The 22285-nt window shown below is 45.4% G+C and overlaps 1 protein-coding gene across 4 annotated transcripts in view; it reads left to right on the top strand.

The window, feature by feature from the left end:
* Positions 1-1564: 1564 nt before the first annotated feature.
* The window catches only part of ANXA6 (annexin A6), a 275493-nt gene continuing 254772 nt past the window's right edge, over positions 1565-22285 (top strand). For 2 of the 4 annotated variants that reach the window (XM_069654017.1, XM_069654019.1), the window contains exon 1: positions 1616-1746. The gene's annotated coding sequence lies outside the window, so the exon portion shown is untranslated. Of the gene's footprint in view, positions 1747-22285 lie in introns of all 4 variants that reach the window. The other 2 variants (XM_069654018.1, XM_069654020.1) reach the window with 2 other exon arrangements.

Below are 22285 nucleotides of genomic sequence, written 5' to 3' on the forward strand. Positions count from 1 at the left end.
CCACTTGGATAATTCATGATTAAACCCTTAACTGCTGGGCTATTCATGTCTATGCAACTACAAAATCTTAAGACCAATAAAAACACAATATTAATGTCTTTATTTTTGTTTCCTAGCAAGCAATGCGTGTAGCCGCACACAGACACGCACAAGCAGAGACACAACGAGACCATTGTACATGTAGACTATATCGGATTAGCCTTGAAACAACTAAACATCTCGACACAATCTGAAGTACTGGTTGATAAATATTGTTTATTCTATGGACATTTTGTTTCCTCGCCTTAGCGATCAGTTATGGTCAAATATATTTGCTTCCAATTCAGTGGTGCTTTTAAACATTGCATATGATCTATGTAAACAGATACTTATTATTGTCTTTATTGTATATGGTTGCAAACCTTTACAAAAACAATTCAAACAATACATGCAAAGGAAGAATTATCATTGATTATATAACTTAGAGAATCTGAGAATCTCTGACACAATTATTCTAATTCTGCCAAAGATGGATTTCCAACAATTAAAACATGTAAAACAATAAAAAAAAGAGAAAAAATGAATAGGGATGGATGAGAGCTACCCAAACGAACTCACACATAGCCAATCCATCCTCAACAAGGAAAAGGAAGATTTAAGGATAGATAAAGCAGTTAATACGAATTGAAAGACAGACGAAGACGTAAGGGCGCAAAATCAATTACAATGGTTCAGAACACGATGTTATCTCTTTCTAATACCTGAACCACCACTATTGTCAGAGCGCTGTTGTACCCAGATATCACTCTGTCCCAAAAACATATCAAGAATACAGATGTATTTGTATTATTGATTTATTAAGCGCTTTAAATAAACAGATTCTTATGTTAAATGGTATGCCAAAGTAAGTGCACAGCTGAGAATTGCATGGCGAAAGGAAAACGAGATGTAAAAATGATTAACTTTGATATTTAAATGTATAACATCTGGAATTTCATTTCTTGTGTTGGATTGATGAGTTCTCATTTTTACAAGATTTTCAGCCTGCTTCATGGAATTATCTGCGCGTAACACGCAGATTTGAGTGCCATTCTGCCCGAAAATCCCTGTTTGAGGTATGGGGATTTTCGGGCAGAATGGCGCGCAAATGTGCGTTTTACGCGTAAATAATTAATTTCTATGGATATTTGTAATAAACTGATACATTTAAATAAAAAATACAAATATTACATGGAGACGCCAACAGGTAGGCACATATACGCACACACCCTGCTTCACAGAACGTTTTCCAATGGGGTTTTGCCATTATAAAACGCTTCTGTGAATGCATAGTAGCTGCCCCACACACAGGCTATATCTTCGTAGCTTGCCTATTTATTTATATTGGGCATAAAATCGAAGTCTTTTAAAAACCCTCATAAATAGCAATTTGTAGTAGTGAGACACGGGACTTTAATACTGCATGCTGACGGGAGGTCCCAGATGCCACTCCTCCTCGGTCTCCCCCACCCCCCGCATGGCAGCTGCAGCAGGGGCTGGGTGTAGGGTGGCAGGGGACCAGCCCTGCCTGGAATAGAGGAGCTCTGCAGGGTGACGTCACGAGAGGAAACAGCTGCAGTGCATCGGAGCAGCCCCAGACCTCTTTGCTCCCTCCACGTCACGGCAGCAGCGCCGGGCCGGCAGCTCACTGCGGGATCAGCAGAGACCAGCGACCACCGACCCACCCAGGACCGCCCCACGCGCGCTCTCCCCGGCCCTCCTCTGCAGGTGAGTCTAAGTGCACCCCGGGGCTAAGCTAACGGAAACTCGAGCTGCCAAGAAGTCATGGCTGGGAATAAGACTGGGCGGTGGCGATGAGGGGTTTGGGGGGCGCGAGGGAGGATTCAGCCACTTGCACATGCAGAGAGAAGGGAGAAGGAATGGCGGGGTTGCAGCTGAAATCAGCATAGCTTTAGGTCTCTATCTTAAAGCCGATTCCTTAAAGGGAGCTTCCACCATCCCCGAGCCGCGAGGGGGAGTGTGGGAGGCGGAGAGGAGAGGGGCCGAGCAACGAACCTGATCCGAGCACCGCGCCAGCCAATCTCGGGGCGCCACCAAAGGCTGTCTGAGATTGCCGCCCGGACAGACTGACCCCGGGACCAACCTGCGTGACGGTCTCAGTTTGTAAAAGAAGCATGCGACATATTAAAAACGCACTATTCTGTCACAACGTTCCCACCACTCGGCTGGTCACTATATAATGTTGTTCTGCCCGCAAGCTGGGCCTCGCCTCTTCCACAGCCCGCTTACAGAAAGCCCCCATGTGCCCCCCGACTGACATCCCCGCGGCACACTGGCACCTCAACTGCCATGATGCGAAAGAAACGACTACCGTGCATGTCTCCAGTGGCCAGTGCACCGAGCAACGAAAACCCTGAGCGCCAAGACGCCATGCAAAAGGCGAACATTTGCGCCTTACAAATACCACCAAACGAAGCTAAAATAGCCCCAACCGCTTCCAATTGCCTCCTGTCTCCTCACACGCGCACATATAGCTCACACGCCCGCTTTCCACGTTTGGTCAATTCTGGCAGCGGAATCCTCAGAAGGGTAGTGAGGGGTCTGGACTTGCAAGTCTCAGAACAGGTCCCTGGCAAAGGCTATAGGGTGCTAGCAGAGGGTACATTGGAAAGGATTGGGGTGAAAGAGAGGCTTCCCTCGACGTGGTTGTATATGGAGTAGATTAGGGAGTGTCACTTCCTACTTTCCCCAGGTATTTGCTGGAAAAGGAGGAGAATTGAAGAGCCCACAATAACTCTCCCTCCACAGGCCGGGAAAGTCGGGGGATGGGGGACGGGGGGCTGGGATGGGGGGAGGTTGCCAGAAGGAAATCTGGTGATGCTTAGTTTACAAGCACACACAAGTTCTGTGAAAACGACCAAAGGCGAATATTCGTTTGTTTAACTATGTACCTAAAATAAGGGCGCAGACTTGCGATGGGCAGCTCGGTTTCTTCCAGCTAGTAGATCCATAGTTTTTCCTAGTGTTGCAGAAGTTGGTCCAGGGTCATGGTCTGAAACCACACTTGATATTTTGTTAGCCACGCGTTCAGATCGCCTGCGCCGGGGCCTTGGTGCGCCGATGGCACGCCAAGGTCAGCATTTTCCCCAGGGAGTCTGCTGATGACCTCGATGCCAGGTGTGCTTTGGGTTCTGTGAGTGTTGGGGGTGGCCGGGCCCGGCCCTTCCGTGATGAATACCTGGAGCACAGCCCGCCTGAGGGGAGATGGAGGCTTCTTGGGAGGCTTGACTTGGTGAAAGGGATGCAGCGATTATAGTCGCGGCAGGCTCGCGATAGCCATCATGACAAGCGTTTCCAAAACGTGAGATACGTGCAACAAATTGCGGACAATGAAGGTAAAAAAAACTCTAGGTTGGCGGTGGCTGTGCATGTGGATGGATTTGGGGAGATTGGTCCCACGTGGTCATCCTGGGGTGCTAACTGCTTGGCATTCTCAACGTACCCTGTTTTCAGTTTTGAGGAAGAATAGACATTGCAGTGCTTTAAGTGGGCTGGTGTTGGGATAATACTTTTAGTTACTTGTATTAAGCATCAGTTCTTTATGGTCTAACATGTATCTGTACATGTAATCTTGTGTACATTGATTCATTCCTATTCTGTTCTACTGTGAGGTAATGTATTCTGTTCAGTGTTGCTCTTTGAGAGCATTCCATATAGTCAGTTGGTGCCTGCTGTCACCATATGCCAAGCTAAATAAATAACTTAATGTGCGCACTATTGACCTGGCCCTAATTCTTAACAGCTGGGCCCCGGCAGTCTTCAAAAAGTGGGCCCCCCTACACCCCTGTTTCCCCTGGCTAAAAACCCACCAGCCGCTTCCCCACAAGGTTTAACCCTTTACCTCACCCCACCTATATTTTTGTTATTTTTTTCGTTATTTATTTTTCATTATACATTCCATTTGTTATTTATTTTTCGTTATAAAGACTGTATACTGAGCCTGGACACATTATCCCACCACAACTGCAACGGGCGATCCGCGTGCCATTAAGCCTTCAAGCTGACAGAAGTGCCAGCCAGCCACAGAGTGATGCTAAGGCTGGCTGACACTTCTGTCAGTGGCTGTAAATTCCTCTGGTGACCCCTCAAGCGAGGGGACACCAGAGGAAGGTACTGTCCTTTTTGCCACCCTCACCCGGTCACTAAGGCGTCTTTAACCCTCGACGAAACTGGGGACACTGTGACATATTTTTTGTTTATAAAAGATGGCTTTAAAAGTACACAATTCAAGCCATCTTTTAGAAAGCTTTACTGATGGACAAAGACGCCCCAGGCTTTGTCCATTGGCAAAGCTTTATAAAGATGGATTGCATTGTGTACTTTTAAAGCCATCTTTTATAAACCTAGAAATGAATGTAGATGTGTGTGGGGAGGACGGGGGAGTAGACAAGCCTTGCAGGCGGCGCATTCCTCACAGGGTGTGGCCCCAGGAGCAGACATGGCACTTTCCTCGAGATCCTTCTTTGTGCCTGTCCAGTCAGAATTCAATCGGCAGGACCCCCGAGCACCGTTCACCGGCTATAAAATTGTGTTGACCTTAAATAACATGTGCCTGGGGTTGACCGTGACCCTTGGGTGTAAAGAGGAGCTGGAGGCTAACAGGGTCCATTCTGCTGCATTGGGGAGAGGGGGTCCTGGTCTGCTGCAGGTTGTATGCATCAACTACTCGTTCCTCTGTAGACATCCAGGTGCTAGGAGGGGCATATTTTCCTGTGTATATTGTGGCAGGCGAAGTGCTTTACAAGGGGAACAAAGCAAGGACGCCACGTGCAGCCCCCGAGAGATGAGCTGCCGCACCGCAGGGTGGGCTGTCCTGCCCGTCATAAGGAGTGGTCGCCTCTCCCATGGAAGGTGCCGCATGGTCTGCTCCCAAGGCCCATGCTCTGTGTGTGCCAGGAATCGATGGCGATGGGCGTTGCCAAGGATAGGGGGGCAGAAAGGGAGCGCGCGACCCGGATGCTGCACCAGCATGGCTTTATTCTTCTCATTTGCAAATTTCCTGTCAGAATCTTAAAATATAAGCTGAGATCTTGGCACCGATCCGGCTCTTTGGGAGTTGAACGACACCGGTAGTCGTGCTTTTCGTTTAATGTTACTAGCTGACTGTGCAGCTTTCCAGGGGTGCACCTCACCCCACAAGCGGACACAGGAACTGGAACGCACGTGTTGCCACACGTATCATTACTTGAAAGAATTCGATTAGGTGTAAATATGGACGCCTCGTTGTTGGACTGGCGCGATGGGTGGAAACACAGAAGCTGCACGAGTTTCGTGACCGGATTTCCCCGGGTGCCAGTGACACCTGCAACAGATGCCACTGTGCCAGGGCTGGTTGAAGAAGCACGGATGTCCCAAGCGGCCCATTCAAAAGGATATTTGGGGCCTCCCTTGCCTTAATCTGGGCAAACCCGCCTGAGGCAGCTGTGTGGTGCATAGATGATGATGGCTATGTTTCCTAATGCAGACCCCAGTGGATGGTTTCCCTGGTTTTGCCATGATATGAGCCCCACCTGGTTCTGCATTAATCGCCCGGCATATTCATTGCGTAGCAACAAAGGGCATGTCCTTGATAATTGAGCACCTGATCTGTCTGTGGCTGGGAAGTACACAGTTAATGTTACTTATTCTACGGTTTCCAAAAGCTGGTGATTACTTAAGGAAAGTGTGCATATACCGTTAGCCCCTCCGTGCTCTACTATGAGGCAACATTTGACATGAAGCAAAAGTGGGAGGGGTTGTGTGGCTGTAGATTATCACGGGTCAGATTTATTGGCCTCTGCATGGCAGAACAAAGGAAAACAGCCAGCGTGGAGAAGACACCAGAAATGAGCACTTACCATGCTACAGCGTTTTCTTTGTCAGGGGGGACCCCAAAGTGTGCCGGCCTATTTCAATTGAAAAATGTGAAATGGCCAGATTTTGGACCTTAATGGGTTGCAGAACTTTGTCCATTTGCTGCCTTGGCTAGTTTGCACATTTGATTGGAAGTGATGGCTAGTGCACAACAGGCAGCCTTGTCATCCATGTGCATGCTGGGAAATATTCTCTTTACTCGCTCAAACCTCTCTGGACACAGGTCTAGTGTAAGTGTTTGCTTTGGTACACAGTCATCGGCCCAGTTCCTAGTTGCACCCCATGCGGAAAAGGAGACTTGGAAACATGGACCCATGCGTCCAAGATGACACACAATGGCCATTACACACACTGGCCAAGAGAAGAAGTCCGTGTTAGAAGTTTGAGCTCCTTGCGCAGTGCTCCACAATTTACCTTAAAGGGCCACCTCTCACCCGAAGAGTTCCCCAATTTGTTTTTTTTTATTGTATTTTTTAGTTTAATTTACAAAGAAACAAACTTTTTATTACACAATTTTCTTGACAATCCATGTTGCTGCACATTTTACTCTGGTCAAAGTCGCATTAGATTATTGGCAGGATTAAGTCCATGTAATTTATCACTGCACATGTTAATTGTGTGTTTGTTCCGGAGATTATATAGTTCCACCATTGTTCTAGATCGTCATCTATTGGAGCAAATATTGCGAGGTGCAATGTCCTTTCGTCCTTGATGGCTAGACATTCGATTATTAGGTGTTTTGCTGATTCGGCAGCGTTGTTGCAGTATCTGCAAAGAATGTCCGTGATGTCAGGGTCCCGATTCATCATTCAAACTACTTTGGTCTTAAGTAGGTTGAGACGAAGTCTCAAGAATTGATTGCGATGGTATCTCGAAGGAAATTTACATAAGTATTTCAGAGTTTCACCAAGACCATGCGATGAAGTTCCCAGGTCTTGTATAGACTTCAACTTTTTTCGCTTCATTTTGGATCCAATTCCAACGGCTCAATTTTGTTTTTGCCCTTTGTGGCATATTTATCACTAGCTCTTCTTTCAACTCTGCAGATCGCATAGTTGCATTCAGTTTACGTTCCCACATGCAGATTAGATCCGACTTGTTGGAATTAGTGTTTTTTTTTGCAGTATTTCATAGGGACCGGCTGCTTGGGCCATTCTCATTTTCCGCCATGCCGAGATAGACTTCCATAGCAGTGTGGCATATAACGGCTCTAAGCCCAGTTCGTAGCGGATCGCTACTATTGAAAGATTCTGTGGAAGACGTAGTGCTTTCCGCCAGAACTTGCCCTCTAGCTTACATCAGAAATCTGCGGGTATATTCCAACCTCCCTCGCTGCCAAACGATAGGGCCGGCACAACTTTTTGCAGGTAGAAGGAGAGTAATGGTTTTAGCGTAAATTTGCCATATGCAGCATGGAGTTTCAGCCCTTGCAAGGCAAACATTGTAGTTCGCGTTAATAGGTCTTGGGTCCAATTCCATTCACGAATTGAGACATTGAATTGCACTCCAAGGTATCGAATAGAGTTTGTGACCTCTATTTTCTCTATATTGAGAGACCAACTGAATTTTTTTTTGCTCCCTTTATGTCTGCTATTAATTGCCATGATCTTTGATTTCTTGGTATTTATTAGCAGGTCATTGTTGTTACAGTACTTTTGAAGAGCGTCTAAAGAACGTTGAAGTCCAATTTGTGTGGTGTCTAAGAGGACTATGTCGTCAGCATATATGACCCAGAATACATGATGGTTGTTTATCTTCGGGGGGAATGTCCTTGGTTCAGTTAGGGTGATGGATAGATTCGATATAAAAAAGTTTGAACAGTAGAGCTGCAAGAGGGCAACCTTGTTTTACTCCTCTCTTTGTAAGGATTGTATCAGAGAGGTCTCCTTTTGCATTCAGTCTAACCCGGAAGGAAGTATTTGTGTACAATGCCATGATAGGTAGCAGAATCTCAAGAGGGCAAGACCATGATAGTAATTTTTCCCATGACTTCTGACGATTGATGGTATCAAAAGCTTGTTTCAGATCTATGAAGGCGAGGAACACATTATTGCCACTCTTGATGGCTTCCAGTTTTATGGTATTTAGAATGATTAGATTCACTTCTACGCCGACTCCCTTGGTGAATCCTGTTTGGCGTTTGTCAATTATCTTTGCTTGGTCGGCCCAGAGTGCTAGTTTTTTTTTTAAGGAAAGCGGCAAATATTTTTCCGATGGTATCCAGCAACGTGATGGGGTGATAGATTGTCGGATCGCTAGGATCACCTTTTTTGAAAATTGGCACAACAATTGCTGTATTCCAGGATTCTGGTAGGGTTTTACATGTAGCGATCCTCTCAAACAATATGGAGATGAATCTTGCCCACAGAGAACTATTTGTTTTCAGCATCACGTTGGAAATACCATCTGGGCCAGCGGCTCTGGAATTATTTAATTTTTGAATGGCGCGTTTGATGTCCTCCGCTGTTTCAGGAGTGGGCCAATTACAAGAGTTCCCAATTGCTGGTTTTGTGCATTCGCTATTTTGTATATCAAAGACTGCTGTGTAATGGGAGACCCATCTTGCGTCATTTACCCCATTCGCCATATCATAGGCTGATTTAACTGATCCAGTATTTATTATTTCCCATAATTGCCATTGGCCCACATTTCACCCAAACTCTGTGTATTGTTTCATGTCATTTCACGACGACAATCACTTTGAAGTAAATTACTTCGAAGGGATTCCTGCGAAATTTTACAACGATTTTTGGGGGGGAAGCTTCAGGGGGGGTGGCATACCCCTCCACCCCCTTCACTACTAACCCTACCCAAGCTCCTCCTCACCTCCCTTTCCCCGATAGCTCCATATGTTTCGAAATAATAATTTCAAAGTAAATTACTTCCAACTGAATTCCGTTAGAAACCACGGGATACGCTGTGTGGTGGATACGGGTGCACATATGCCATGAATCCTGTTGGCGCCCTTGCATATATATCTACCTGAAATTAATTGCACAGTCCTGGTCAGTTTCCTTGGACATCTGTAGCACCCGGTGGTGGAGCTTCTGGACTTTCAACGATACCCCATACCAGGATAGAGCCTTTAGGGCAATTGGCCCACAGGGGAATCTAGAGAATTCACAACCGACTGTTAGGTGTGAAAAACGACTAGGGCTGGGGATGAGTCAGTCAGGCCAGCCTTACTGGTCTTTCAGAGGTGTCTGACTACCTGGAAGCCTCCCTGGTTGCCTGTAGACCAGTTCATCTCTAATTCACTTGCACTGATACATAGGATGTGGAACAGAGGATATAAATGGGAAAGAGGAGACGCTCACTCAGGGTCAGTTTTAGGACTTGCGTGGCTGTATGCTGCAAAATACACGAATGCCCCTGATTCGCATATAAACAGCACCATGTCATCAGAGAAAATGACATCACTGGGAGGGACATGAAACATGAGGGGATCACAGGAAGTTTCACTGCAAGAAGTTGACCCGAGTAAGCAGAGACACACAATTTATGAATGGTCATAGTAAATTAGTAGTATTCTTTGTATACATGGTGCAACATTGTCTGTGGTGTTTTTTTAACAGCATACAATGTGAACTGATTGTACAGTAGGGACTTCTAATTTTGGCAGATAAGACAGCAAGATTGAACAAAGGGGGTTTCCTAGGATCAGACACTTTAATTCATTGGTTGGTGCAGGATTGGAGGGTATTCTGCAATTTAGGCACTTGGCCACATGTATTCCCATCTGTGGTTTGCAGAAATGTATATATTGTTTGGCTTTCAAGAAAGCTCTGTTTTATAGAGATTACTCTAAAATTACAAAATCCTAGTAAAACAATATGACTATAAACCATTGTAGAAATATGTAAAGCAAAGAGTATGGTTGACGCTTTGGTTTCCCTATCTCGAATGGAAGACTACTAGTGTGATTTTGCAAGGCAACATGAGCCTGAAACATTACCTCGGGGTTTTGGAAATGCACTTTCAAGATTTACCAGCATAGAATAAAAAACACTGCAGTAAGATCACCTACTGGTATCATTGTTTGCCACAAGCATGATGCTTGTTATGTACATTTCACAAAAAGCAACACTTTTCAGTGCGTGTCCTGTGCTGGATCTTTTCATCCTCAGGTCCCCCCTCTCCCTGCCTCTGGCAGTGGATCAGAGCGTCTGGCATTTGGATTGAGAGCAGAGCTGGTTTACTTTTCTCCATCAACAGGATTTAAAAATAGCACAGTGCTTAATCTGGGGGAAGGAGGCCTCATCTCCTGTGAGTGTGCAGGTGCTGGCGGTATCTAACCCGCCACCCAGAGAAGGCAGTGTGCATGCTATTGGCAGGAGAAGAGAGCCATTAGGAGAAACCATACACTAGCCCACCATGCTGAATCTCAAGTATGCAGGAAAATCCCAATAGCTGGGTTTTTTGTAGCCTGCATGCAAATTCCAATAGCTGTGTTTACTGTAGCCCACCATGCAGAATCTCAAGTATGCATGCACATCCCAATAGCTGATTAATGGAACCCACCATGCAGTAACTGAAGTATGCATGCAAATCTCAAAAGCTGGGTTTACTCTAGCCCACCATGCAGTAACTGAAGTATGCATGAACATCCCAAATCACTTGCTATGCACTAGCCGACCATGCAGACACTCACGTTTGCATGCACATCACAACAGTTGGCTTTACTGTAGACCGCCATGCAGAAAGGCACATCTGCATGCACATCTCTGGGGCTAGATTTACCCAAACCCACCATGAATGTAAGCAACTGTGCATGCACATACAACTCTGAGACTCGGTTTACTCAAACCCACCATACAGACGCAAAGTGTGCATGCACTTCCATTGGGCTAGATGTGCTCAAACCCACCATGAATCGAAACAAACGTGCATGCACATCTCAAGGGCTGAGTTTACTCTAACTCGCTATGCAGAAAAGCAAGTTTGCATTCACATCTCGACAAGCTAGAGTGCATGCACATTTCGGGAGCTGGGTTCCTCTAGCCCACCATGAATGGAAGAAGCGAGCGCATGCACAACACCAGAGGTAGGTTAGTAAGGATAACTACACTTTATTCAGGTTTCTTAATGCAGTCCCAGCTACAATGTTGCACATTTCCTTGCGTATATAAACACAAAAACCATTAACCACCTGTCCCATATCTACTACTAAAATGATCTTATTAGCAAGTAGTACAATACATGTTGCGCTGGCCCCCTGTTCCTTTATATCCAAGCACATTTCTTTATCAGTACATTCTCTAGCTTTACTTTCCAAGTGTATTTCTGTGCAACACAGATTCTTTACATGGGCCCATGCAGAATACAGATTAGAGCAAGCAGTCTTTCTGATCTGCCGAGGGTCACACCTATCAGGTTTAATACACTTTCAGCATGTGGAAACGAGATGTTGTTCTTATTGATCCTTAATGCTGGTACCTCCCGTTCATTTATTGACCAGGTCGACTCCCAGGCCACATCATGAACGCTTCAACCCCTTAACTGCTGAGCTTGTTAGCTTGTTCTACCTCAACCTGTTCCAAAGCCCCTTTTTCGGTTTCGGTTCCTTTACAAAAATTGATTGCTCTGGTTTTAGACAACTTAAAAACTGCAGGAGTCATGATTATTCATGGGTTCTAGATATACCTTGGCCCATTATGCTGTGGGGCGGGTGCACAATCGCACCACTGAGGAGGCGCAATCCAATATGCAGAGAGATTAGTGCATATGCACACCACTGGAACCTGCGTTAAGCCAACCAACTGAGCAGAGGAGCAAGTTTGCATGCATACCACACTAGCCCACCATGCAGAGATGCCCACCAGCAGTCTCACTGCTGGGGACAGGGCCACTCTAGCCCTCCATGAAGAAAAGTGGTTGCATATGCCCACCACTGGAACCTGTGTTAAGCCAGCCAACCGTACAGAGAAGCACGGTTGCATGCCTAACACACTAGCCCACCATGCAGAGGAGCTAGCATGCATGCATACCACTTGAGCCAGCATTAATCATCATGCAGAGAAGCACCCCAGCAGGCTCACTCCTGGGGACAGGACTATCCTAGCTCTCGTGAAGATAAGTGGGCGCACATGCACACCACTGTGGCCAGTCTCCCCAACAGACAGAAGCCACCACACAGTCAGATGTTGCTGTGCATCATGCAGCGGATCAATTGTGTGAGCACACTGTCCCCATGAACCTAGGCCACTTTGCAAAGAAGTGATTGTGCAGGCATAGAGCAGGATCTGCTCGAGTGTGCATTAAATACATTCGATCTTGCCGTAGCCAACCACGCACAGAAACGGGCGCGCATGAAGACTACAGGATTTGACACTCTACTGGCTCTCCAGTCTGAGAAGGCAATGTGCTTGCACACACGAGGCAAGTCAACTGCTCTAACACAGCACACCGTGCGGGTGAGTGGTGGGGGTGGTGGAGGGAGAGAGCGAGTGTGTGTGTGTGTGTCCGTTTTAATGGAACCCCCGAGGACATGTTCGAGATTACAGGAGCAAGGCCAGAGCCACAGTTATGGCAGGCAGCCACCATGCCCAAAATCCACTGCGCATGCACCATACAGGAAGTCCAATACACAGCAGACCTGGAATTTTGTGCACTGCGATTGAATTACTTAGCAGTTTGCTGGGAGGGGAGATAGTGGCTCAAAGCTCTGACAAGCGCGTGACAGTTTTCAAGGCGGTGCTTTACTCTCCCTGCACAGGAAGTCATGTCCTAAGTATCTGCTGACGTTAGAGGTTCGGCCTTGAAGAAAACCAATAGAAAGGCCCCGGCGGAACAAAGCGCCCTTGAATATTTCATGACGGTCTCTACGGGCTTTGTTCGCCCCCTGCCGCTCTCTGCTTCTCCCGTTCAGCTGCTTTCATTCCTCAAGCAGCTCCGTTAGTTCAGCTGTGACCCCTAGCACGTGGAACCGGGTTCATAGGTTTGGCCTAGGCGCTCGCAGGGATCCACTTCCCGCGCACCCACTTCATTGACATCTGTGGAAACCATTAAGAGCGGCGCAATGCTTATCAACTCGGCATCACTGTGTGATGCGGGAAAGTGTGGTGGGCTGGCGTTCTGCCCAATGCGCGGAGTACCCCTAATATTCGAGTTTCCGCTGGGAGCTGAGAAGTTGTGCATCACTGGTTGCATTTTGTTCATGAGCTCAGCAAGTGTACCAGTTTTCGCTGTTCGTCGTGGGGAATGGGGTATTTCACTCCTGTGCTTCTTTGTTTTATAGCAGCTTCGTAATGGAAGCCATGATGGCATTGATCAGGGGGCGCAGGGGCCTTGCTCTGTATTAGCAACTTCTGTTATGTTATTCGGATGTTTATTTGGGGAAAGGGTTAGCTTAGAAGGAGGGCAGGGAAGATGCTAGACAGCCATGCCCCCCTACCGAGAATGAGCATGGGTCAAATACTCTGTTCTATCAAATGTCTTCCACTCAGGAGGGTCTAGAACCCACTTCACCCTTCAGAGGAGACATATCCATTTGTATATCATTCTGGTACCTACACAAGGGCAATCCAGCACCGAAATGCTAGGCAATTCTCCTCTGAACAAGAGTACCAACAGCAACCCCAGACACGCAGTGCTGGAAATAGACATTTACTTGGGAATCTCCCCCAACTCCCTGTTGCGTGAGGCAGATTGTCAATGGCTTGGGTGGGACTGGGGGGTGGGGAGGGCGTAGCTACGTGCAGTGCAGGCCTTAGGGGGGGGCGTGCCGGGTGACCGCCTGGGGTGCCCCACCCCCACGGCACCTTTTGCCCCTGCCGGGCCAGCTTGGAGGAGTCTTTCAAGGGCTCCGCCGAGCTGGCGTTGTGGGAGAAAGCGCAGCAGGTAGCCTTTTACTGTAAATTGTGCCCGCGGCAGGGGGGTGCATTTAAATGCGCCCCTCTGCCGCAGGCACTTTTCACAAGAAAAGGCACCATTAGCCCCACACCACGCCAGCTCCGGGGAGTCTTTCAAGCGCTCCCCCGAGCTGGTGTGGTGGCAGAAGGTGTGGCAGGCGCCTCATTGCCATTGAATGAACCCGCGGCGGCGGGCTCATTCAATGGCAATGGGGTGCTAACGCGCCCTATTTAACCGCCTTGCCAAAGTGAGGAGGTTAATTAAAAAAAGTGGCCCCTCCGGGCCCCGCCCCCTGTTAACCAGGGGGGCGCGGTGGGGAGGGGGGCGCCAATTCGCCCAGGGCGCTCCTGCCCTTAAGGCCGGCCCTGGCTACGTGTCAAATGATGTGCGTGCCCCGAAGGTAGGATGCTGGCTGATTTGCATAAAAACGAAGTACATTTGACTATCAATTTATCAAACATGTCTGTGCTAGTAATTCAAACATTCATTCCTTCTGAGCATGCAATGCACACTTGTTACAGTGCTCGTTTCCTCTGTCAGAATAGTCACACAGACAGTAAAATGTGTGCAAAGCATGAGCTGCTGAGCGAAGGAGGACTTTCAGATGCAGTCTGTGAAAACGTGCCGGCCCAATTCCTCCTGCAGACACGTGTTTCGGCCTGGTTTGGCTTCCTCAGTGAGGTGAAGCTGAGCCGCTCTAAGGCACAGTGAGCCAGGGGCTGACAACTGGATTCCCCTGGGTAACTGTCAATACTTACTTTACCAAGGCGTACAGACGACAAATCCTCGAGCAATAGGGAAGTATCTGCCGTTGGCATAGTGGCAGCTGATCAGCCCACTGTGGGCCGCCTCTGCGAGGGCGTCTTTCCCAGTGAAACACTGCGCTGTTTGTCAAAGTAAAATGGACAGGACAGAGGTTCACATTAAAGAGCAAAAATACCATCAGGTATTCACCGGGCTGCAATAAAACGGAGGAGAGTTTTAGTATCTGATGATGTTTGAAGAAATAAATTAAACTGACTGTTAAGACACTAACCTGAGTCGCACTGGGAATGAACTTCAATGTAAGGAAACTGGCTGGTAGCAAAAAACTCCTCCGGATTCTTGCAGGATTTCCCAAATCGCACACAAGAACAGGAAGAGGAAGCAAGGGAACGGCCTAGGAAAGGGATTGATGTGGTTAGTAAGGACCTGTTTCCCAGGCAGCACAAGGACGCTCTAAGCCTAAGGGTAGACAGAGTGCACTCTGATGATTCAGCGTAGCGTCCAAAGTTCAGTGAACACTGTCAAGTAAGGCAGGTAACAAGAAGCCAATTCCGATGAGGGGAAATCCAGGCGGCAATCCGTGGAGCAGAAAAAGAGTTAGTTCAACCAGGAAGTCAACAGTGTACAAAATCATAATCCAAGGCGAGTCGGGAATCGCAAAGCATGGGTCAGTGACGGTAGGAAAGGACACAAATAGACTTACAGGACGATGAAACAAGAAGGACTTCCTATAATCGGAAGCACTGGCAGAATGGAGTTCTCACGTCTTTACGTCAGACACAGACAATACAGAAGTATAGAGACGTGCATGTGTGTGCCACGTATTGGCTGGGTGCTTTGTAGCCGTGGCATCGGCAGAGATGCTCGGAAGGCTGCGAGGGTTGTCCAGCATAAAATCACAGCGTTGATGTAAGCGCCATGGCAATCGCCAGGAGTGTCAGGTGTGCTTTGGGGAATGTTGCTGCTGATGTGGAAAGTGGGCACCGTCTACATGAACCGTGACAGTAACTTATGGTGAAACCCCAAGATTTACAAATTAAACGATGGTGTGGAAGCCCCTCACAGGAAATTCCATAGAACAGGCTATTTTTGCCATGTCCGTTCTCAGTAGAGGGGCTCCCACACCCTTTGTTAGACAACTTTGCTGTTGTGTTGATGCGTAAAGACAGGTAGTTCCTATCCCGAGCTCTGCACTTGAGTCTGTTCCCAAGTTTAAATTGTCGTGCACACAGAAGCATTTGTTTCCAAAGGGGTGCCTTGTGTGCCCATAGTAATGGACAGGGGATGTGGTATGTAAATTGGTTGTACAGGTGTTACATAGCTCAGGGACACTGCGTTTGTCTTGGAAGAAAGGCAATGCAAAAGCAAAGCAGATTTTTATCTTGGTTGGCACTTGGAGACTAGCCTCCGGTATTAATCGTGTAATAAAATATTAATTAATAATACATCCAGTTGAGGTATATGCTGTTTGCATAGTCGATTGTTGATAATGGGAAAAATATGATGGCGTGTATCCTTTGCAGGAAAGTGAGGCAGGGCATAATCCCCATCAACTTCTTGATGGAGCATAGGTAATAGAAACATTTAATTACCAATTAATTGATTTGTGGATGTAAGGTAAATCCATTACAGTAAGATGGTTTTTAATCACTTTTGATCTTTCCCAGCAGGTACCCTTTTCTGTAGGCCAGAGAAGTGCTACTTTTGGGGCGATGTTATAAGGATCGATTTTGATTTTCTGTTTAGTTTAAGGTTATTGTTGGCGTTCACACGTTTGCTTGAGCGAGGCAATTTTTGAGGAATGAAATCTGTGCCTTTGATGGTCATGTTGAATAGGATTTGTGTCATCTGCATAGTTGTAGCAGGTGAGTCTGTGCCTTTTGATGGGTCTCATGGGCGGGGCCATAGATCTGTTGATGAGCATATGTGATGGGCTTGATCCTTGAGGTATGCTACATGCAATGTTGTGAGAGCACTGATTTCAAAGGAGGTAGAGAGGTCGTTTTCATTCTCTCTGTGAAAAAGGATCTCCTCTATGGTAGCGTAGTGCTGAACAGTCCCACCTCGTCTATCCCCTGTATTAGTAATGTATGTGTAATGTATCAGAAACTGCTAAAATATCCAAGTATATGCGGGCCAAGGTGGTGCTGTCATCTGTGTTGATTTTAAGCTAATTTCAAATGTATAGAATTTTAGATTTGCTTTCTTAATTGGTATAAACTCTAATTGTATGTGGTCCAGGATGTCCTTGGACTCTACATGTTACTGTAGACCTAGCGTTGTAGTATTGTAACTGTGTGGTATATTGAATATGGGTCGGTGGGATGGTATGGGTTCCTAGACATGTTTTTGCGGATGGTTTAACATATGCAGTTTTGAACTATTCTTGTTTCCAATGAGGAGTTAATGTCAAAATAGGCTGGTGCTTCCTTACTAAGATGTAAGATTATAGATGTCTGGGGGCAAGGATCCTTTGGCGATCCTGCTTTACTACTTAAAAAGAAACATGTATGTTCACTGCAAAGAACAGATTACATCAGTTTGTGAGAACCACTTCTTTAGAAACTACTTCCAGTCTCTGTCAACTCCCGCCTCCCCATTAACAAAATAACAATACATAACATAATTTTTGCAATGAGATGAAAACAAATTATAGGGGTTAATACCGAGATGAGAACCCATCATGTTTTGGTCTCTTCCAGTAGTACAGTACTCGTCATAGGACCTAAGAGTGCGATACCTGAGTCTGATACATTGGGGCTGACGTGGCGCTGAAGAGTGTGATACCCGAGCATGATACACAAGGCCTGATTGCCGGGTCAGTGCATACAGCTAGACCTTGAGTCGGCTTCTTGCAGTCAGGTGGTATTTAGTGACCAGGAATAGTTTCACGGCAAAGAGTTGTTTGGAAACCAATTTGCAAATGTGATGTCCTCGTGAGGTGCATGTACGCGTTATTTAAAAGGGCCCTTGCATCTTCTATATAGATCTTCTTGCATAATATTCTTTTGAATACCTTGTCTAATAGATCACCCCCACATTGAATGCGGTATGGGTTCATATAAAAGATATTTATTTTGAGATTATGATCAATTCCCTCCGCCGCACCACAAACACCCTTCATTCAGAGAGAACGTCATGATTTTGTCACTATTTTTCAGTGTCCCATCATACAAATGTCTGGATGCCCCTGTCAGGGGCACATTGCGCGACTCCATGGATTCGGGTAGGCACTCCGAGCTACTAATCATATGAAATGTCACACCAGGGGAGACGAGGAAAAACAATTTGAGAGTTGGCAATAAGCAAAGCACTGTTAGACACTTCACTGCCCTTTTTTAAAGGGTTTTTAGGAAGAAAACACCAAGGGGCTCATTTTCATGGGGGCGTAACATAAGGAAAATCCGTTCACGCCTTGTCTTAAGGCTTTCAGGCATATTCCTTACGTCAACCCCCATTTTCATTAATTTGTAGGGCGGGGAGAAGGGGCTGAATGCAACTTTCTTCCTCTCCACCATACAAATTATCCAGCATTTGCGCTGGGATTGCTTTTTCATGCCGACGCAAATGCTGGATATCCTTAAGGATAAAGCAGGCAAGCCCCTTAGATTTCAATTGTAAACACTGCCATTGTAAATGCTGTCCGTCTTTTGCGCTTTTCATTTGCACCCCGCAGTGAAAATGACCCAGGTTTGGTGGTGGGGACCCGCGTACATTACAGTCTACACAAAAGGGGTCCCTGCTTTCAAATTATGGGGAAACTCAAAAACGAGCCCCCAAGTCTTTCTTATCAGTTCACAGCAGATATACACAAACACACTGGAATTGTTTTCAGCCAAATAGAACACAATCAAATACATTCCAGGGGCACTCACACCTACCTCTTGCTGTTGTCTCCCTGAACCATTTTCTGTCTACCAGCCCCCTCAAAAGCATCCCTGAAACGCCCCCTCACATTACTACTGTCTTCAATCCCTACCCATTTGTCCCAGTACTGCACCTTATTTTGCCACACAGTAATCTATGATCATACTGAAAAGTATCCTAAACAAGCGGTTGCCCCGATGCAGGATTCCATTGTTTGATGTGCTAAAGAATATGGACAGCAGGCCTTGGTATTTCAGGATTCGTTGGTTGCCAGTGCTCTTGGGTGGAATGAAGAACCCAAGACCTTAATACAAGGGCTCAATTTTTGACAGGGCTCCAAGCACAGTAAACAAACCCCAGCCTTAATATGGTAGAGGTCCATTGACTGATGATACTGTAGTCTGACACACACACATGCAGTATTTAATATGGGAGGTATCGATTGACTACCCATGCTTCAGGGAATGTCCGACAAGCAACAGTATGAATAATTAAAGGACCATTGTTTGCCATTGATCTGAATTACCTTATACAAATCGCACACCATGGCCGACTGCTGAAAAGGGCCATCACCAAACCTTAGCTCGTGTGCCTCACCATCCTCTACATTTCCAAGATCCTTCTCTTTTCAGGTGTGTAGTTGTACGCATTTAGTGTGATTTAATAAGGCCAGTTACATTTGCTTATAAGATCTTTCAGGCGTGCATATCCCGTCTAGTCAAGTATTTTAATAATTATATAAATTTTGCATGCACAGTAGTTGTTTAAATCTGATTCTCTACATGATGGGGATCATTTTTGGGCACCATTTCTAAAGTGTCTGTTTCGTTAAGTCAAAAAGGCTATAAAGTGATTGAATCTTCAATTACTATTTTTATCCATCTTAAACATTCTTCTTATTTTCATATTCACTTTATTTTCATAGAAGTCCTCATAAACACACTTTTGTTTATAAACATAACTCAAACATAGCATAAATCTTGCCCATGCCCAAAAATCATGTCAACTGATCCTTTGGATCCATTGTTTTTTTTATTGGTATTATTTATACATATTCAATAATGAGCTCCCATACCTTACATTACACATACACAAAAATAAAAATCCCCATGAAATAAAAGGGGCTCGTCTGACTCAAGAACGAAACACCTTCCCAAATATCTGAAACCCACTCTTCATTTTCTCCTCTAATCTTCATAACTTAATAAGTCCTTGCACTGACACCGGACCCGCTTATATGCCAGTCGGCACCTTCCCTTTAGTATTGTTTTTTTCATAATAATTCTACTGATCAACTCTCCCAACAGTTTTCCATTCTTGGGGTTGCTGCGTTTTGCCACTTCCTGAGGATCTGCTTTTGTGCAATTGTAGTTGCTACACAAATGAAATCATTATGCAGGGGGTCTGCAACCTGTGGCTCTACAGATGTTTTGGACTGTGACTCACTATTCCTCACCATTGATTATGCTTGCTACGGACTATGGATGATGCAAGATTTATTGAAAGACATCTGGAGAGCCAATGGTGGAACAACCCTGCACTAAGGGATCATTTCACATCTGTTTGTCTTCCCAAAATTCTCACCAGAATGCAACCCTGTACATCCACTTTCATTATCTCTGATCTGCCCTAGCATTTTTTACCCATAATCTACAACGTGACACCCTGTTAAGAAATGTAACAGTTTCTTTACGTCCAAAGCGTTTCCCACTTAATCGTGGCTTGATCCTGCATAATTGTACTGGAGTATGACACATGCTATATAATAGTGATTTGGCAATGTATATATTTGTTGGCGATTTATGAAAGTTCTTCAATATCCTGCAAAATTTTCCTCAGCTATATTTGTCCCTACTTATTTCCATTCTTGATGGGAAGAAAACTCTTTCATAGGCCTAATTCCACATGCAGGCAGTTTACAATATTTAAATCCCTCACACGAAGTTGCATCTCAAAATTTTAAGGTGCATAGCCCTGCCACAATCAATGAAAAAGATTTTATGATCTGTTATGAAAATCTCTGCTCCCCACATGTTAACAAATCGTATTGAAAAATCACATATTTAATCCCACCAAAACATGTAGAACATTTTAGTTTTTTTTTTAGGTTAGCCCATATGTCAATTGCTATAATTCAAACACCCACTCGGATAAAAGCTGACAGATCATTGGAACCAGGGAACAACACAATCTGATGATGTGTACACTTATAAACTATTTTTCAGTAATGTTGCTACAAGTAACATTAAAAGCATACCATATAAAGAAGCAAAGTATAGCTGCCATTAAAAAGATTGACATATCTTCATTGGTCTACAGAAAGTGTCAGTTTCCTTCTTTTTTCCTTGTTATAAAAATGGGTGTAATACATTCTTCTCCAGCATTGGATCTTTCATGGATTCACATGCTGTTAATATTCCCTTTCGTCAGGCTGGGGAGCCTGACATTTTAACATAGCGTTTTCCTATGGAAAACTTTGATACTTCAGTGTCCTATCAACGTCCTTTTTGGGTGCTTTAACCACCACCAATAGGACATAGGGTATAAATAGCCCACCCCGCAGCTTCCCTTCAGTTTTCAACCATCTCCAAAGTGTTGGGATCACCTTGTGCTCGTTGTGATTTCTGCACGTGCTGGTGCGATTGATTTGCAATGTCTTCAGGAAAATCTTTGTTCCGGCCCTGTGCAACTTGCGGGCTGAGGAAAGTGTATGAGGGTGACGGACATATGACTGCCTCGATTGCCTTTACCCCCATCACTTGGCCGAGTCTTGTGAGATCTGTAAAGGGTTTTCACAGAAGACGCTTAAGGACCGCAATCAGCGGTTGTTGTGTTGGCTGAATGAGGGTACCTACCCTTCCTAGGAGGTGGGGTCGGTGCGTAGCCTGCCGTCTGAAAGGCCTGTTCAAGCAGCGGATCATCGTCGGTCAGCATCAGCTGAGCCTCCGGCTAAGAAGTCTCGGCCTGTCCCTGCGGAGGTCGGGAAGTGATCGCTACTTAATCATACCCCAATACCATCCAGGTAACATTCTTAGTTTGTGTTTAATCAATATTGTCACATGCTTTAAATTTCTCTAATTTACAAAACCCCACAATTCTTTTAGTTTTGCTCTTAAATCTTGTTTGCATCATTTCTAAATCCCACCAAGACTCTACCTGAGTGTACACATTTTTTCATTCCAAAAGGTGTTTAGGATCACTGTAAGCAACGCGCCATGCTCAAAACTCTGAATAGATACCCCTATTCTGGCTATGTACAAAATGATTTTCCTGTCCTCCCCTTATATTCCAATTGTATGCAACAACTCCTATGACCCCGGGAACCATCTCACTGAATGTGCAAGGTCTTGCGTCTGCCTCTATTAATTACATTTTTCCTTTTACCCCATAATATTTGAAACTATATTATAATTTAGCCTAATAAAGTTAAACTTGGGAGGGAGGGGTCACTATCGTGGATAATGACCAGCCACCAAGTTATGGCCTGAGGCAAAGCTGAGGGCCATAGTTTTTGGGAAGGATCATAATCCCAAACGATATTGATTCCCTCCCCAGATCTATAGGGCTATTAGCACATGGGGGGGTACTAGGGGGAAGTCAAAATGGTGCATTAAGAGTGAGCAAACTTAACAGACCACTGAAATTAAATGTTGTTTTATTTTGTAGTATTTTAAATACCATGTTTGTCTTCATAGGTTAAGCATTTTAATTGCAACGTGGTTGAAGTGGAACACGTGTAACATGAGCATGCATTAAGTGGCATGTAAAAGTAAACCTTTCTGTATAGGAAAGTGAGAGCATTTTCCAATGTATCATCTTTCTCTTTTGTGTGTTCAATAGCATGTTGCAGCAAAGAAAAGTTACAGCCAGAGAGGTAGTGTCTTGTTGAAACAAAATCTTGCCTGTAAAT

This window comes from Ambystoma mexicanum, chromosome 3q (assembly GCF_040938575.1).
Source record: "Ambystoma mexicanum isolate Mex_15411 chromosome 3q, UKY_AmexF1_1, whole genome shotgun sequence".
In the NCBI taxonomy this organism is placed as follows: domain Eukaryota; kingdom Metazoa; phylum Chordata; class Amphibia; order Caudata; family Ambystomatidae; genus Ambystoma; species Ambystoma mexicanum.